Below are 19160 nucleotides of genomic sequence, written 5' to 3'. Positions count from 1 at the left end.
CGGTCGTGTATGCATCTGTTTAATTTACTTTGCTGGGATTGCAGTCTGGTTAAACCCGTGTTTTGATTCTAAGGGCTACCAGGTGAAGGAAACGCTCGGGGCTCGGGGAGGAGGCGGTGGTGCGTGTATTTGTTTGTCAAGGGTGGTCGCATTACCTTTGGAGTCTTTTTAGGCCCCCAACCTAACTGGCTGTCAGAAGACCAAAAAAACAAAACCTGCCAGCCTCTGAGGCGAATCTCAGCTTGCCCACTTTTGGAACTCCAGTCTGTAAATGCTGGTGGCCCCTTTCTATCAATTTTTAATCTGCAGCCATACTTACGTGTATAAGATTAATTTCTCTCAGATTAGCCTGATTGATAGCTGGGTTGTGGTTACTTAAGAGCCTGCTCCCTGGAACCCACAGCCCAGATGCATTCCATTTAACTAGTGAATGTTAAAACGGGTAACCATGGAGTCAGCCACCACTAACTGGCTGTGCAGTGGCTTGTTGTAAACAATACCAATGAGCCAGAAGAGCAGGAGCAACCAGACATGAAATGATTTTAATAGAAATTACGGTAAAAGGTCATGTGATTTGGTATCTGCTTCTGTTCAGTTTTAAAGGGAAAGTCTGTCTTTTCTCTCCTCCCCCCATCACCTAGTTCTAACCCACTAGAGTAGGTAGCTCCTTGAACCTGACAGGCCCCTCTCTGGGCTTCCATGGAGAAAGGTGGCCTGTGTGTTGTGGGCCAAGTGTGGGAACTTGTAGATTTTCAGTGTTAAGTATCTTTATTTTAGAAACAAAGCAAATAAAAAGGAGGGCTATGTGAGGGGTTTCTTTATGGAAGGTCACCCTTACTGCACCTCACATGTCCTCTAGAGCAGGATGTAACGGGGCCACAGGGCCCTCCATCCATTCCCCTCTAAGTGGCACATCTGTCTTTTTGCTTCTTCCTCATTCTCTGGATTAATCTGTAACCTTGATCTTTCTGGAAAAAAAATGTTATTTGCTTTCAAATCAACTTTTGCAGGGTTGTAATGAGCACATGGAGGCTGGGGGAGGGTGAGTGCTGGGTAGAACCTCTGGCTTTGGCTTTGTGTGTTTGTGTTTTAATGCCTCCAGACCTTTATCTGGATTCAGAGGGCCAGGTCTCGGAATGACATTTGCATCTCTCTGGAAGGGATGGGGAGTGTATGCGAAAGTGAAGGTCTTCATAAAACTGATTTCAACTAAAAACAAACAAAAGACTGAGCAAACCCATGTTAAGTAGTAACTCATGCTTAGTTTGGTGAACTCTGTCCAGCTGTGCCTGTAATTAGAGACAAGCAGAAAAATCTGGTCCACAACTTTGTGGGGCTGGAAGCATCTCAGAAGCACCGCTATGCCCTTGTTCGGGTTTGGAGGAGAACTTTGTCACACACAGTGTGGAGGGATGAGGATGCTCTCAGCCTCAGACCTGCATGGACACTTATATGCTAGGCCTCAGCCAGGCATATTTGTCTTAAAGAGAAGGAGAGCTGAATATATCCCCTCCTGGGTGGCATACGATCACTTAACCTGGGACCAAGAGATAATGACGTGTTTATATTTTGCCTCCTTTTGGTGGATAGATTCTTCTCACTAGCTACATAATAGGACACCTTTGAGGCCATGCTGAGTTGTGTAGACTTCAGGTGTGTATTGTCCCACCAGCATCACTAAGGTGGAACCATGGAAGCTGGGAGCTGGGAGCTCAGGGGGAGACAAAAGCGTGAGCTTCTCTTCTCCTCTCAAGATTTTACCTTGCAAGCTGTTCAGACCTGGAAGTGCAACATGCTAACGTGGTACTTAGGTTTACAAGAGGCAGTTGGTTTTAAAATCAGTGCTTTCAATATGCTGGAGTGCCTCTGCCATCCTTAGGCCAGCAAGCTCTTTGGAACATCCTGGGTGAGGATGCGGGGTTAGGGTTTGCTTGATACTTTAAAACCAGCTGTGATTATTAAAGGTGATGAAGCTCGGGTAACTAATGTGTGTCAGGGGTGGGGCTATTTAGGCAGGTGGTGAGAATATCATATCAGAGAGAGGTTTGGGGTGATTATAATGAAAATACAGTTCCGACTGTCTCCTCACCTTGACTGCCTAGGCTGAAGGGCACAACCAAAAGAGCCGTCCACTGGTACTTAGAGGAGTCACAATCTGGGGAGATGTGTGCGGAGCCTTTGCTTTGGGCTGAACAATCCCAAGATTTTGTGTAAGCCAGCATCATCTCTCCAACCTTTGTATCCTCATTAGTAGATGGAGGGCATTAATGCGTGCCAGGGATGGTTGGGCCGGTGAGGGGGTAATGCCTAGAAAACTGTCAGCACCTTATCCGGCACAGTATGTGCTCAATAAACTCTTGTGAGTTTCATCGTTTATTTTGGTTGAAGAAAAAAAAATGCATAGTTAAGTAGAGTCCTGCTGTGTGCTGGACAGAGATGGGCAGCATGTACAGCTCAACCTGCCCCTGCAGTCATGCATCCTCACTGGGGAGACTGCAAGTCAGTATATTGCATCATGTAGGGTTTTGCACAACTTTTATTAAAAAGCCCGAGATGGTATCTTCCATGCTTTTCGCTTTCATGCAAAATTATTTGGGGGGGGGAACTAATTGAGTTTTTCAAATTTTCTTATTGCAGATTAGGACTTCTGATACTGTGGGTGTTGAATCCCGTTACCCAAGGTGAAGGAAAGAGGACATTTAAACCTGACATCTAATTGCATGCAAGGCACTACTGCTGGAGTGGAGGGTACTTGTACACAGTAATGATAAATAAAACAAAATTTAGAAAGTGGTAATTACCCTAACCCCGAGAGTTTCAAACTCAGGCCTCCTTAGCTGGCCACCAAGGCTGTTTGTGTTAAAACCCAGCAGCAGCAGGTCTGTCTGCAGAGGGTCTCCACCACCAAGGAGACATTTCTTGAAATGCTCTTTATCTCTCTTTTGACCTTTGTCCTTGCAGCACAAAGGTCATATTCCTTCGGTCCTCTCGCCTCACCCCTTTCAGGTCCCCCGCCCCCTTCCCCTTCCATTTCCTAGCCTTCCCCTCTCCTTTTTCTGCACTCTCTGTTCTGTTCTCTCTGCTACATTGCGTTGGTTGCCTTTTTCTGTGTGAATCACAGACCCCAGAACAGAGGGAAGGGAGTCCCGCATCCCGCGGTCTTTTGATGCCAGCTCTGGTTTTATAAATGGAAACTTTTAGAGGAGTCAGAAAAAAAAAAAATCTGTTTTTCTTTTCTCCTACTGTTGAACTGGAGAGTCACATCTGAGGTGACCTGCAGACCCCAGGGAAGCCTGCTCAGGAACTATTTGTTGACTCATTGATTAGACACCATGGAGAGAGGGGGCGTCAAGTACGGAGATCCCTTCAGTAGTGAAGGCTTTGAAAGCCCACACCGCAGTGTGCAGTGGGATGGCTTCTGCATGACCTTCCAATGACTAATCTCCTCTAAGAACTGATCCAAAGCAGTTAAGGGATTTTTGTCAGATGGATTTTGTCTACAGTTGGGTTTTTGGCAGTTTCATGTAGAAAGCAATACATTCTCCATGAAAATATGAATTTCTCTCCCCCCCCCCCAGAAAGGAATGAAAACAGATTGCCAGCAGAGATCTCTAGAGAGGAGCTCTTGTTTACCCATGGCACTATTCAGGCCGAGACAGCTGTGAGGTGGATGTGTTTCTCACACTTCCCAGCCAGCCTGCTTCTTAACTCCCCTTGCCTGATGGCCTGGTCACCAAGTGAGCCCTTCCTGGGATCTCTTTGGGTTAGAATGGAAGATGACAGTGACCTGTTTTCCAGCAATCACAAACACACAAGGCAGGCTCTGCAAGTGCTTCACTGGCTTCATTGTACAGGCGGTTCAAGGTCAGAAGATTTGTGAGTGTGAAGTCAGGGTAGACGTTCAGAGGTCTTGTTCCTGTAGGCACATTTCTGAGAGCCCTGCCTATCTGTGGCAGACTACAGATAGATAGCCCTTAAACGAGGAATTAAAAGCCACCCAGTCTAGAAAATGGGGAGCGTTCTCAAAGTGACTACAGGCAAGAATTATGAAAATCTAGGTTAAATTGTAATGCAGTACTCTCAACAACCCCGTGACCTTGAAAAAGACAGTTAGCCAATCAGGGCTGTGGCCTCCTTTGCTGACTGAGCTAGAAGCATCTGTAATGCCTACATAGTAGGTTTGTTTTGAGGATTAAGCTAAATTTTCTATGGTAAATGCTTAATCCTTTACCTGCTGTGAAAGGTAGCAGCGAATTTTAATTGTCAGTCTTTTCCTCTCTGAGATTGAGGGGGAGTTGCCTGTGGTAGAAATATAAGCCAAAGATTGTAAGCATGCATCTAGAATGGGGGAGGGTCAACACTTTTCAACATAATTCCTTGAATTATAGCACACAGAGGAAACTTATGTGAGGAATTGCTCGGTACTTGGCACAGAATCATCGATGACAGTGACGATAATGGTGATGATGACAAAAATGTTGATATTGATGGGTGATGCCCAGGACTCTAGTACGGTCTTACAACCCGAGTTTGGATGCACTGGTTCCTTTTTGATACAAGGAATGGAATTAGAATGTTGGTGAATTTAAATTGGTGAAATTAGAATGTTGGAGCCACTTAAATAGGAAGGATGTAATAAGCAGACTCCAGTATTTTATTGTTGATAACTGATCCTGAAGGCGCCATCCTACATAATCTTCACGATACCTTCCAACATAGCTCTGGAACTAGACTTCATGTTAAGGTTCTGGGTGAGGTAGGTAATCAGCGGAACCACACTGTTTCTTTTCTTTTCCTGCGTTGGAAGCATAACACCAGCTGCTGTGCAGGACCGTGGTGAGGACCACGCCAATGGGTGCAGAGGCTAAGAAGAGCATCTGACTCACGTTGAGTGCTCGGTGAATATCAGCAACAGTTAGATGGCTCTTTTGTCTTTCTAGTGTTTGTTGTTTTTGGTTTTGTTTTGTTTTGTTTTAGACATGATTTGGTGGAGCAGTGTCCTACCTTGTGATTCTCCTCCCAATTTTCTGTTCTTCAGATTATGCATGGTAGTACAGATATAGAAATTGACTTTTAGTTGGAAGAGCCAATATAAATGATGGCTCTTCTTTACTGTGCCATTTAAATAGACATTGTGCCATGTGCTATGTGTGGTATCTAATTGATCCAATTCTCTCATTATTCTTATGTGATAGATATTTTCTTACAAATGAGAACAGGGAGCCTCGAGGAGATGTTGGCACTTGTTCATCTTCAGCTAATGAACGACAGGGCCGGGCTGGGAGTTAGTTGCCTTCCTAGTGTGTGCATTCATTCTTTCACAACAGTTTATAGCACTGTTTTCTTTTTCTTCAGAAAAAGTAGAAAAGTTGATTTTCTAGAATAAAAAAATGAGATATTAGAGGAAGAGACAGGGCAGAAGGAAGAGAGAAGAGAGAGACAGACTCATTCCATATTTAGGCAGTTGAGGCAGCCCTTTCGTAGGGAAAAGTGAATAGTCTAGGGTCATTATCTTTTAACCAATTTTAAACATTATTTAATCAAAAGCAGAGTGGCTATAAAATGATGGCTTTGAGACTGGCACTATGACAATTTAATCTTCAGATCTGGGACAGCTTTCTGTATTATAAGAGTTTCACGAGAAAGTACTAGTAGACACAAAAAGAGGAAGAAGAGCTGGTATGTCAGCATGAGGGAAACTAGTGGAACCATCTCCACACATGTTAATCCTGGTGGGGGAGGGGAGGGAGTGCAGCCTAAAGTCCAGTTATGCTCTTGATGCTTGAGCACAGATTATATTAATATCCATAGAGAAAACTAGGGATTCAGTGTGGTCTGATCCTTTTCACTTAAAAGTACCCCTTCCCTTTAAATTAATATTAAACGATCTTCTGAGCTATAGAAGTCACGTTTCTTTTTCAATACTTCACATTGGGAAACTGAGTCACCTGATTTCCTATGCAGGCAGGAAAGCTGTTCTCTAGATTCTGATGCCCCAGAGAAAGCCTCTTCTCTCTTCTGAGTGGTGCGATTGTGATGGCATTGACTTGTAAAAACTGGGGGACGCATGATAGAGAGTCACAGGCACCCAGGTCTTTAGCGAGGGTCTTGCTCCCTAGACTGTAGCTGGCAAGGCCATAGCCATGTCTTTGAGGAGCAATGGAGGCTATGGTTCCTATTGTTTCTGAGAACACAGGCTGGGTGCTGGATAGAGTCCTGTGCCATCTTGTGCCTAAACCTCCTGGGGCCCACCGGGTGCTATGGCGTTCTTCCCCAGATGGCCACCCGTGGCTCTTGTGATGTGGGGCTGGCACTCTCTTTGTGGAGCAGATGGGGTTTCCTTGCAAGTGGCCCTTCCTGCTCTGCACGCTCACTTGGAAGATGTAGGCTGCAGTAAGTGCAGGGGGCCAAAAACAACAGCGTGCCAAACTTTGGTTTGTAATTTGTCAGAAATGAAATGCGACCCAAGGTAGACTGGAAAGAGGGGACCGAGAAATCCTCATCATCCCCAAGGTCACTGTCAAGGTCAGACTGCTAAAGACAGTTCGAATGTTACAGAATTGAGGCTCAGAGCCCTTCTTCGGGAAAATGGAGAAATGCCCCCGCCCCAGCCCCAGTTTTCAGTGTTTTTACACGGTGGAGGTGGAGAGAAGGAATGAAGAGGGAAGCCATGATTGTTTGCCTTTCTCTTTACAGGGCCACAGAACCATATGACTGTCCTTGTGTAGAACAGTCTGAGTGGACGCTTGTTGAGTCAATAATTGCTTTTGTATAACTTCAAGTAAAATAATATACGAGCTGACTCTCTGTTATTCTAAATATAAATACTTCTTCTAATAATACATGGTATTTGTGTTGCGAATGTTTTGAAGTCACAAATTATCATTTTCCTTTTTACAGCTGAGTTGTTAGCATTGCTTGATGAAGTGGCTTGTTCAGAATGAGTCTGTTAAAAAATAAACATACTAGAAACTGGGTCTTCTAAGTATCTAGACCCAGGTTGACTGTATCTCACAGCATCTCCAACCTGGAAGAGGCTCAGTGAAAAGTAGGAGTGGCGATTGCCTGTGAAGATTGAGGAGGGCCCAGAGAAATGTGGGCAGAAGACACTCGCAAGGTCACTGTGTCCTGAGCTTGGGAGCCAAGACTGCAGGGTGGACCAATTCACGCTTTATCCCCCCACTGAAAAGCAAAGCACGAGAGAGCTGGGTCGGTGGTTCAGAGTGCTTGCTGCGTGGACTGGGGCTCTGTTCCAAGTATCCCTGTTAGGGGGGTCACAGCTGACAGTGACTCCAGCTCCATAGAATCTGACACCTTTTGACTCCTGGGGCCCCCCGTACTCACGTTCACAGACCTAGACGTACACATGTGTATATACACAAACCTGAGGAAATAAATCTTAAAACGTAAGGAAAGTCAGTGTGGAGTGGGAGGAGAGGAGGGCAGGAGAGGGAGGGAGGCAGGGAAGGGTCAGTGCCCTGTGAAGGATTTCCCATGATGCTGATCTCCTCTTCTGTCAGTTCCCAGTTCGGTTCTCTTTCTATCGTTTCCCAGTATCATGAGGTCACATAGGAGAGCAGAGACATAATCTATTCTCACATGGATTCAGGCCACTCAAAGCAAGAGAGAAATGACTTTGTGCTTATCAGCTTAAGTCTTCTGTTATCTAGTTCTGGGCCCACCTGCTTTCCCATGCAATAGACTGGCCCTGTCATTATATCATCTTAAAGGGAAGGACCAAGGAAGTGTTAGATGGTGCAAGCTCCCAGTCCAGTACCTTTAATTTAAAAAATAATTCACTGGCTCCATACTTAGTTGAAATATGGGTATCCATTTATTATTTGTTTTGATTTGGAATATAGCTTTATTAGTCACTTGGCTATCAGAAGGTGGAATGAATGTGTGCTTTTCTCCTGTGAACATCGATAACTATCAAGTAAATTAACATCCCAATGCAGCTATATGTATTTTAGGATGGATTTCTTGACCCAGCTTAATGCTAAGACCATGACAAAGAAATTATGTCTTTTGATAATGGCTCTGAAATCTCCGAGTTGATCTCCTGTAGTCAGCATTTGACTACAGATTCCCGTAGAAAGTTCACTCCCGCTATCGGAAGGCTTCAAAAGGTCTGTATGTTACTGGCAGATGGAACAAGCTGGTGTCACGTGAATGTCAACTCGTTACCTTCGAGCCATCATTAACCAGTAGCAGCTACCACAAAATCTTTTAACATCTTTAGAATGTCAGACTATGACTTAGGATGTACAAGGCAACAATATTCGGTTAAAGGATCCACACTTATGGGCAAAGGGAGTGTCTGATAACCGTGGGGTTGCTTTTATGCTCTGGGGTTGCTGTGTCTTTCTCCTTGCCAGATTGCTAAGTAATCTAATTTTAGGAAAGTTTCACTTTAATACTCCTAAAAATTGGAGGAGAATATTGTGTACACCTATTTGGTTTGTTCCTTGGACACAGAACATGGCAAAGATAACAGATAAAAGATCAATTCTTATGTATCTCAGAGTTCCAAGCCTTTGAGACTGTATTATGGAAACTTTGTAATTATTGTGGGTAATCTTGCAGAAAATTAAATCTTGAGTTTGCATATATGGAGAAGTTTGGACTATTTTGCTCACCATAGCTTGTTAGAACTAAACATCTCATTGACCCTGTCAGGGTCTGGGTTTCACTTACTGCAAGTAAAATGATATTTGTGGTATAAGTCAAATCTGGTGCAGGGTGACTGTCTTATGCCTGAGGCATGATTTAGAGGCCTTACTTGCTTGTTCAAAAATGAATTTTGACCAGTAGTTCTAAGCTTGTGATAATTTTCCCTCAAGGGACATTTGACAGTTTCTTGACAATTTGGATTGTTATGGTTGAATAGAAGATTTTGTTAGTTTCTAGTGAGCAGAACCCCAGGGATGCCAAAAACACCATGCAATAAATAGGCAGCACCCCAAATGACAGGGGCACTGGTGAGTTATCAATCCTCAAGTATCCACAGTGTTTAGACCAAGAGGCCTTGCTTTAAACACATGTAGAACACAAAAGCCAGAAGGAAGTGGGTATCTAGAATAACTTGTAGATTGGTAAGAGAGTTGGCACTGTCATTATGACTTCTCCCCATAGGCCACACATGAGACATGAAAACTTCTGTAAATTGCAAGCAAGACACACACTCTCTCTGCAAATGTTGAAATCGCAGTATGTGTCTCGTGGCTAACAGAGCCACCTACTGTGGCGGTCACAATTTATTTGGCTTCAGATTCTTGAACTTACTGAATGGAGCAGACATTGTTCAAAGTCTCTGCGCTTGTGTCCATTCATCTGCGCCTCAGATCAACTTCACAGTGGAGGTACAATGGCTGTACCCTCCAGTCCTGGAGCCTGCGGGACTATAATGAGCTCCTGGCAGGAAGCATAAGGAATGGGGCAGTGAAGGCAGAGTATCTGGAAATAGGGAGGGTTTGTTTTCCTAAATACTCCCGGTTGCTGAAGCTTTTATTCTATGGAGCTATTACTGCAGGAATGTTTCTCTGGGACATAAGGGTTCCTGTCATAAAGTAGACTTTTGTTTGGTTCTAGAGAGAGGCTGGGGAAAGTAAGTAACACGGTGTGGCCCAGGCCTACACAGAACCCCATGCCTGTCTGTCTTTTTTCTCTTATGATCATTATTGACTGAACTAGTTTTTAGACAGTATGTAAACCACACGGGGTGAGTATCCTTCGCAGCCCAGCCTTGTAAACACGAGATGTCCCTTCCCACCTGTGACTGTCCCTTTTAAGCTGGCTGTACCCTGAATCTCATTCTTAGCTTGCAGAAGGGAGATAGAGGTTTCCTCTTAAATTATCACCATAGGGGTGAGTTTAAGCCCACTTAAGTTTGAAATAAAAATAAAATAAAATAAAATTTCTTGAGGCAGTCCTCTTGGGGTTTTCTTCGAGTATCCATGTAACAATGGGATTTCCTCCTTGAAATACTACACAGGGAGTCATATTCCCAGTGAGAATTTTGTCTGGAGCTTCTAGAAACTAAGCTCTGCTGATTTCCCACCTACCAGGGGATCAGGAGTCTAAAGGATTGGGTTTGTCATGGCTAGATCTTTTTGTATTAAACCTAAGTTGCCATCAAAACCCAGAAAGGACAACATCACAAATCACTAGAAATACATCAACATTCTGAAAAGTGCAATTTATGGGCACTAATGGATACCCTGGGTGATTTATCTTTCTAGTAGCTGTTCAGACACCTCCACCTTTTTCTTCACATAAAAGGACTTCTGCTTGAAGATTAGTGAGTCCCCAGCCCCATTCCTAGCCCCTGAGATGGGGCAGATGCAGTTCCCATATTGTTTTTATGGCAGGATAAAGGGCTGTGGAGATAGCTCAGTTGGTAAAATGTTGGACTTCATAAGCGTGAGGTCCTGAGTTCAGTCACCAGGACCTACATAGAAAAGCCCAGCATGGTAGCCTGCGCTTGTAATCTCTGCCCTAGGAAGGTGAAGACAGGAGATTTCCCAAGGATCAGCTAACCCACCTGGCTAACTGTGACCCCCAGTTAAGAGATATCATCTTTCAGAGACCAAGTGGATGATTCCTGAAAAATGACACCCAAGGATGACTTCTGGGTACCATAGACGTGTGTGTATCGATCCTGCTCTCTCTCTCTCTCTCTCTCTCTCTCTCTCTCTCTCTCTCTCCTCTCTCTCTCTCTGTGTGTACACATGTACGTGTGCAAGCATGCATATCATTGATGCTGTGAGGCTTGATGGGGCATATGTGCTGAGTCTGGCATAAATGGGGTAGGCACGAGAGTTGGGTAGAGAAGTCGAGACCCAGTGGTTAAATGAACACCCATCATTTGTTTATTCCCTGAAGGGTTCTGTTGGTCAAAGCTGACCCCTTGGATGAAGTGGCTTGACATTGCTCAGCCTCAGTTCCTATGGCTATCTATAATTTATGTTTGGGAGATTGAATGAAATAAAATACATGAAAAAGAGAGAAGGTTTAGTGGTTGCTTCTGGGGTCACGCACACACTGTTGGTTTTCTGAGGAACCTGATTTATGCATCCTCTTTCTATAAAACACTGTCTGAGGACTCCAGACTTGGGATTTCCTTGGCACTTGTTAAAATGAAGAGTGTATGGGGTGCTCAGCAGGTAAAGTGCTTGCTGGACAAATGTAAAGGCCTGAGTTTGGGTCCCCAGAGATGCTGGTACCTCTCTGTGACCTCAGTCTGGGGACAGGCTGAGATGAGTAGATCACAGTGGATTGCTGGCTAAGACATTCCAGTCCAAAGGCCACTCCAGTAAGAGAACACTCACTCAAAAAATAGAGGAAGATGCTCAATTATGATCTCTGGCCTCCACATAAATCGTCATGGGTATACACACTGCTACACACATGTGCATACACAACACAGAGATGTGCAAAATGCAGAAAAACCAAAGACAGGGTCATCGTTTTGGAAAGAGCCCCAGTTGTTTGAACTTTCATGCATGCCTAAGTTTGAGACCTGTAGCAGACTTTTTTGTTAGACTATCTCTGAATAATGATGCGGAGACTTATTAATCATGAAAGCTTGGCCTGTAGCTTAGGCTTGTTCCTAACTAGCTCTTTTAACTTAAATTCATCCATTTATTTTAATCTACATCCCATTGTAATCTATATTCCGTTGTGTGACCCATTACCTCATCTCTACAGACTGTCCATGCTGCTTCCTCCGAGTTTGGCAGCTCCACCCCTATTCTTCCCAGAGACCCCTCTGTCCTTGGAAGTCCTGCTTAACCTTTTTCTATCTATTTATGACACCAATCACAGCGATATATTTTCACACATCCTACAAACATCCCAGAACAGAGGACCCCCCCCCACTTCTGTACCCCTTGGTGCTCCTTTTCTGCAACAGTAGATCTGAGTCTAGAGTCTCTTAGTTCTCCTTCTGGAAGGTTCTTCTGACCCCACTGGAGACTGAATATGAACCTGTTAGCTTGCTCTCCCTGTGTCCAAGCGGTGTTTTTTTATGGTGGGCCCCACATGATTGGGCAACATAAATGATGTGATAATGAGAATGGACCAAAGGTCACAGGATTATTAGCATGTGCGAGGAGAAGGTAGGCTTAGCCTACCAGGCGAGGGAAAGGTTAGTACGCCGACTCTAGGCACACTTCAAAGCATGTAGCCGGTTTGCTGCGCTAACTTAATTATCTGTGCTATTGATATCTTTGAAGAACATATCTATACCGTGGATATGGTTACTTCACAGCGGGAGATCGCAGGAGGTGGCTTGCTCCCTTGCCAACTTCCTAAAATGCTTTTCAGAGTCATCTGGGTTGCATAGTCCTCTCTTGGATTAAATGTAAAAATAACCCCGCACAGCATATCCACCCTCTTTTCCCTGTCTGCTGAAACAGCAATCTCCTCTGCTTTTTCTAGAACCCATTAAAGAGGGAAGAGGAGAGGAGGGGGTAACAGTATCCAAAAGCCCCAAAGCCCTACACCAGATATTCTTTCTCCCAGGACTGATCCACAGATGGACTCAACAGAAACAGAAAATAGGGCAGTGGCATTGGTGCCCACCACTGCTCCTTTTTGATTACAGGTTGATGAAGTGGCGTGAACTTTATCCTTATTTTTATTGTTCTTTCTTTTCTTTCTGGCCGTATTAGATTTATTGACATCTCCACAAGAAACCTGCAAGGGAAAGAAATACAACCCAAGCCAGGTGATGTTTTCATTTCTGAGCCATAAAAGTGTTTGATGTTAAGAAACACTTGAAGCTCTACACCGAAGGGAGGGGTTTGTCTTTCCCAGTTTCTGCTGACCTAAACCAGCCCTGTTCCTGTTTGCAGTGCTGGTTAGGTAGGCTGGCCAGAGAGAAGAGTTTCCCTTCCTGATGCGGGACTTCAGTTTCAGCTCCCAAGAAGTGAGACTATTAAGAGTTGCTTTTCTGTTCATTGCGCTCTTGTAAGGAGTATTTTGAGTCTGTGTGCACCTCTGTCACTTCTTATGGGCATGCTACTGGAGCATCTGATTCTGCTGATTTCGCCTGTGTGTGTACCTGTATACACATGTGTACATGTGTGTACCTGTGTACATGTGTGTTCATGTGTGTGCCTATATAAGCCCGAGTGTAAGTACCTGTGTATGTGTCATGTACTCATATATGTACATGTGTGTGCAGCAACCCATATACACATGTGTACATGTATGAATGTGTTTTTGTAAGTGTACAGTTGTAGCAACCTCAGGTATCCTTTCTCAGGGGCCATCCATTCTGGTTTTTGAGACAGAGTCTCTCACTGACCTGGAACTTGTAAGGTGGATTAGGCTAGCTGGCCAGTGAATCCCATGGGATCGCTCCACCCTTCTAGCACTAGGATTGTTGAGTGTGCTCTACCTGCATTCTTTGACTGTAGGTTCTAGGGAATCAGACTCAGGGTCTTCTGCTTTCAAGGCATGTACTCTTCCCACTGAGCCATGCCCCCAGCCCAGACTTGTCTCTCAGCAGGATGATCTGAAGTGTAAAGAGGCAGAATTGCCCAAGTCCCTCACTGCACAGAACGTGAATACAGCGCCCTGTTCTTTGACACCAAAATGTGGCCTGCAGTTGGAAAGCTTGTCTGCGTAATAGACAGAGCCTGGAGTTTGGGGGAGGAACTTTGGCTCTTCATCTTTCTCATTCTTGTGAAGTCGCTCCCACAGGGAGTATGGTATAGCCTTTAAAATATGGTCATCTTTTGTGATAAAAATGCTATGAAGAACAGCCAGAGTGTCACGCAAAACAGCTGCAGCATCTTGCATGACATTCTAAATTTTAATACAAATATAGTTAATTCGTATGCCAGAGTTTTCTCTGGAATCCATTTTAAGTTTGTACTTCTCTTTGGTTTGAGATTTCTCCATGACTGCCCATGTTGAAAAATGTTTACGAAAGGAAGTCATGCTGGGCTACCCTCAATCTATACACTCCTTCCAACACATTCACTAGTGCGCACTTGGTTTTAAGTGCAAATACACATGGGTGAAGGGCAGATGGCTGGCGGTGAGGTCTTGCAGAATGTTTTACCAGGCATCTCGACATATCCAGCCCATGCTTTCTTTGAGAGGGGGTGGATCGAGATTGATACACCTGTCATTCAAATAATTTGTGCACTTCTTAGCTCATTAAAAATTCTAGGTTTTAAAATCCTCTTGGTTGCCGAATGCTTCAAGGAGGAGCTTGTTCCCCTGATCACGCACTGGCATTAGCCTTGACTGTGCCTATGTTGGCTAGAGGAAAGGAAAGTGTTCTGCTCCTGTCTCTCCCCTGGCTTCGTCTTTTCTATTTCTGCACAGTGAATTTAATAAAGAAACTATCTTGGAGTAATAATTCCTACAAGCCCTGGGCATTCCTTTGGGGGGAAGAGGACTGACCTTTTCCTGTTTTTAATAAAACCTCTGTGAATTTGGGTTTGCCTTTGCTACAGTCCGATGCAACTGTCTTTTTATTCCATATTTAAGGGTGGGGTGAGCCCTTTATTCCCCTGGTTTGGAAGCAGGCAGCAGTCTTGGGAGCGACAGCTCTTGTCTGATTTACATTCCTTCAGTTCTTATTTACCTGCATTTACCTTCCTAGGTATGCGTTGTCTCCTTTGGGTGGGGGGGAGGGGAGCAGAGCAGTTTAGTTATTTATTTGTGCTTTAGGATCCCACTTATTTCTCAGAGAATTGAGGGATGGATTTTTTTCTACATTGAGGTTGAACTTTTTCTTGGTGAGTGGCAGGCTATTTTATCCTAACTGTGAACTGGCAGTTTGAAAGCCAGCTTCATTTCTGTCTTTGTCTTAAGAAGGAACATTTTCTTACACAGTTTTAACTCTGAAAAATCCCACCCATTATCCCGGTGGCTATTAGGGACAGGGGCATGTGAGACCTTTGGGGAGGGGAGAACCAATGCATCTGGAATGATCAGATGCTTTACAGCCCTTCTTTCTGCTCACTGGCAACCCTGAGCACACTCGATAGAAAGGACCTTCCAGGAAAGCTTGATGTATTTTGAGATAGGATAATGAGAATAAAGCCATCATTTCTAAGGGAGTCCTTCCCCACAGTCACAAGCAGGTGCCTGTAAATTTGCTTTGCTTGTTCTAAAATGAGGCCTTGACACTCAGAGGCATTTATCCTTTGTGTCTGTCTGCCCATCTAGTATCCAGTGTTGATTTGATTTTATTAGTTTGAAGTTCACTCTCAGCTAAGAAATGGAACCATGCAGATGCTTGGGAAGTATGTGGGAACCATGGTCCAGCCAATTGGTTTCCAAGATATCCCAGTCAATGGTTAGGTGCCCTTACCCATGAACACAGCACTAGTCTATATCTCTTTACATGAGATGCTATGTGCCATGGCCTGGTTATACTTCATATCCTTTTTCTCTTGTTTTGTCAACTCAATCATAAAATATGAGAATCTAGTAAAGGTTGGGGTCCTCAGGGGAGAAGGGGTGATAATCAAATCCCCAAGTGACTCTATATTACGTTCCATGTTAAATGTAACTATACAAAGACATATTTTAAAATCTAGATTTCACATATGAGAGAAAAGATGGCGTAGTTTTCTTCTTTTGTCTGACTTATTTTGCTCACTATGATGACCTTCAGCTCCATCCATTTTCTTGTAAATGACTGAAGTTTATTCTTTGTTATGAATAAACAATATTTTCATGCATATACACAAAAATACTCATACACACACATATGTATACACATATATGCATGTATAAATATAAAATAAAACAAATATAAGCTACAAAAGCTAGATAAATATATGTAGAACTTTTTTTTAATCCATTCATCTGTTGCTGGCTATGTAGGCCGATTCCATATCTTGGTCATTATGTGTAGTGATGCAATGGATTCAGCTTGTAAAAGGTGTTTATAGTCCACTGTGTATTCTCAAACACAATAGCTTTATCTTGTCCTTAAAACTCAAAGCCCAAAGCCAAATAGGTCTTACTAGTTGTAGTTTAGAAGTAGAAGGTTTATGTATCAGGCAGGAGGGTCTAGGTTCAGTACTAAATAAACAAACACCTGATACATTTTTTAATTCTGTGTTCCACTTGTAAACTCTTCCTCAATATCCCTCAGGTCTTGGCAGTCTGTTGAGGAAGTGGGAATGTGATGTGTAAGCTTGCCTGGGCCCAGACTGGGCAGATTTCACATTTGCACTGTTGTTCAAAGTGTTCTTCTGTCCCCTGCATTTTATGAAAATTGACATCTGGATCCAGAGACTTAGTTCTTCCTTTTAGAGAAACTACGGCTTTCACTAGAAAACCTAAATGGTTACTGAGATCCATATTGTCTTCTGAGTCCGAGGGTTCCTCTGTAGATTGGTTCCTCAGTCTTCTTATCATCAGCTTAAGTCACCGCTGTCTGGGCATGTAAGGTATACCTGGCTTATCTTACACAATTCCTGTCCTAGACCTAGAACAAGCCAGATCTCTAAGAGGCCCTGTCTCTTTCGGGTAAGACATAATGCAAGAAACCCCCAGTCTGCACAATGTGGTGATTCATTGTATCTTATCTTTTGGTAGATGTCAAGAGTGTGTGATGCGGAAACATGCATGCATATATACAGTTTGTATGGCCAATCCACTTTATTCCATACTTTCTGCACATTTGAGTTCATGTCAGTAGCTCAGTTGACATCTGAAACTCCAATTATGCTAAATTTCTTTTCCATCACACACGTTTTCTTCATTCTTTATCAGTCTTGACTGTCTAGGATGTGGGGTAATAAAATTAATATTCCAATATTACTCTTGTGTTACCATGTTTTATACACAGTAGTTTTAGAAGAGGAATATTATTACTGATCCCAATGTGGTTATTGACATTTTTAAAGCTTTAAATAGTGCTTGTTTTTCTCTCCTTCCCTCATTTTAAAATAGTTTAGTTATATTGACATTGTCAGGGAAGACACTGTTAAAAACTCCCTCTACCTCCTTAGCCCTGTTTTGGTTTGAAATCTATAACTAAATGTATTTTTTAATATCTGCCTCCAGCTGTCATCCCTGTAATCATTTTGTTTTTTGAAGTAGATCCTTAGCAATGACTCCTAAGACTTGGTGTGGATTTTTGCGTAAACTGATTACTGTTTGAGTCCTTTCTAGTTATAGGTTAGTTTAGTTGGTTATAAAATCTTTTTCTGATCTATTGAAGGGCTGATATATATTCATCTTCTAGCTGAAGTGTTGACTTTAGAAAACTGGACAGTTGCTTTTCTTTGTGCTAAGCCATCCCATCTTTTACCGTCCATGGAAACTTAATGGATTTACCCTCTTTGACCATCTATGGAAGCCAATGGACTTACAGGAACACCACAGTTGATTAGCGTTGTCAGATGCAGGGTGTATGCTGTTGGTGCATGGTTTCAATCAGGAATGTCTGACACTACAGGCCTTGGTGTTCTGTTCCCTCCTATTTCTTCCTGGGAACTCTTCCTATCCAAACACTTTCGTTTCTCTTTTCACTCTTCGTGGTTCATCTCTTCCCTTCTCTCTGAGACTGAAGAGCCTCTCTCCTTTTATAGTCTTGTGCGTAGGGAGGGAGTTCCTGTTGTGTTTGTTTCTAGGTTAGTTGGGTATTTCTGAAAGAAACTTTTGTTTTTATTTCAGATTCTCTTCTGTCCTGTTACTACACTTAAGTGTTTTTTTTGACCCTTACAGCAGTGTCCTTTATGTTTCTAGTGATTTTGTAATATTTTCAAGCTGCTGCTGACATAGCCCTTTTCCCCCTATTTTGTGGGAATATTGAGGATGTCTGTCCTTTAAGGTTTTATTGCCGCTAGGGATGTTGTTCGGCTCCTTCTTCTGCTTTATAATTATAACTTTGTATGGGATTTGACCTTGATACTTTTCCATCCTTCATTTTTATGTAAATTAGGCTTCCTGATATTTTGGGATGAAGTGTGGCTCAGAGAAACCGTATTACCTTTTCAGCGCTCTGTCTCTGTTGTCAAACAGATAATCAGCAGTTACTTTCTTGGGTTCCTTGGCCATTGTCCCTCCAGATCTCTCTGTAGACCTTACCTTTCAACTAGCCCGTGTGACTCAAGTTTGAGCTGAACCAAGTAAAGGATCTATTTCTAGTCCTTCCAGATGGGGAGGACAATGAGCTCAAAGGATTCTCCTGATACCGATTTGGTAACTCATGGAATTATTGTGACTTACAGAGCATGCGTGTCCAGGACAGTCATTCAAGGAAGAGTCTCCCCTCTCAGCAACTTTTAACTACTCCTGTATCCTTGAGGAAAAAAAAGAAAAGGTGCCTTGTGCCTTCTGAGTGCGTGCATTTCAGGAGGGACTGTCAGAAGGCCCAGTCTCTGAAGGAACTCCTGCGTGTGATCATGGCTGCTCTTAAACTTCAGATCAGCAATGATGACATCCAGCCTGGCATGTTTACAGTCACCCCCTGATGGGGGCTCATCAGCGACTCCTGGTGTCTCAAGCACTCAGTTGGGGCTAAAGTTGCCAAACAGCCATTGCTGGCATTACCCTTACCTTGTACCCTTGTCTTTTGCTGCTAAGTAGATTAACCCTCCTCTCATTTATGGTGATTGTTTCTAGTTGGTCCACCCTAGAGTTTCTTGTTTTTAGGCTCACAGGTACAGCGCCACTTCTTGTTGGTTTCTAGTTTATTTTTGCCTTATCCATTTGCATCTGGGAGTTCAAAAGAATACCTTGTCTCCTGGTTTTGTTGTAAATGCTGACAATTGACCTAGGATCTGGTTATCTAGTTGCTCAATTTATACAGTAGCAAAAAAAAAAAAGAAAAGAAAAGAAAAGAAAAAAGAAAAAGAAAAAAAAAAAAGCTTGGCTGTCAATTTGTCCCAGAATTCCCAACTATAAATCTCTTAAGTTGTGTCCCCACATATGAGTGGCACGCACCTGAGCAGCTACAGCCCTAGGAAATGAGCGCAGTCTAGGCCCACAGAGGGCTCTCTTGGCTCATGAACAAAATCTCAACGGCATTGTTTTCTAGACAATGCAGAAAAGGAAACATGTCTTACCACAGTTTGGGTAGATATCCTGCTTCTTGCCTTTAACAAATGCAAGTATCTATCTGTACCCATGCTTCATCCAAAAATAAATGTGTGGCAACCTACAAAAATAACCGG

General features: G+C 43.3%; 1 protein-coding gene across 14 annotated transcripts in view; it reads left to right on the top strand.

Moving 5' to 3' along the window:
- Esrrg (estrogen related receptor gamma) overlaps positions 1 to 19160 on the top strand; it is a 613673-nt gene that overhangs the window by 62970 nt on the left and 531543 nt on the right. The window lies entirely within an intron of this gene.

Source organism: Myodes glareolus, chromosome 5 (assembly GCF_982192425.1).
Source record: "Myodes glareolus chromosome 5, mMyoGla1.1, whole genome shotgun sequence".
Taxonomy (NCBI): domain Eukaryota; kingdom Metazoa; phylum Chordata; class Mammalia; order Rodentia; family Cricetidae; genus Myodes; species Myodes glareolus.
This window is presented reverse-complemented; position numbering and strand designations above follow the sequence as displayed.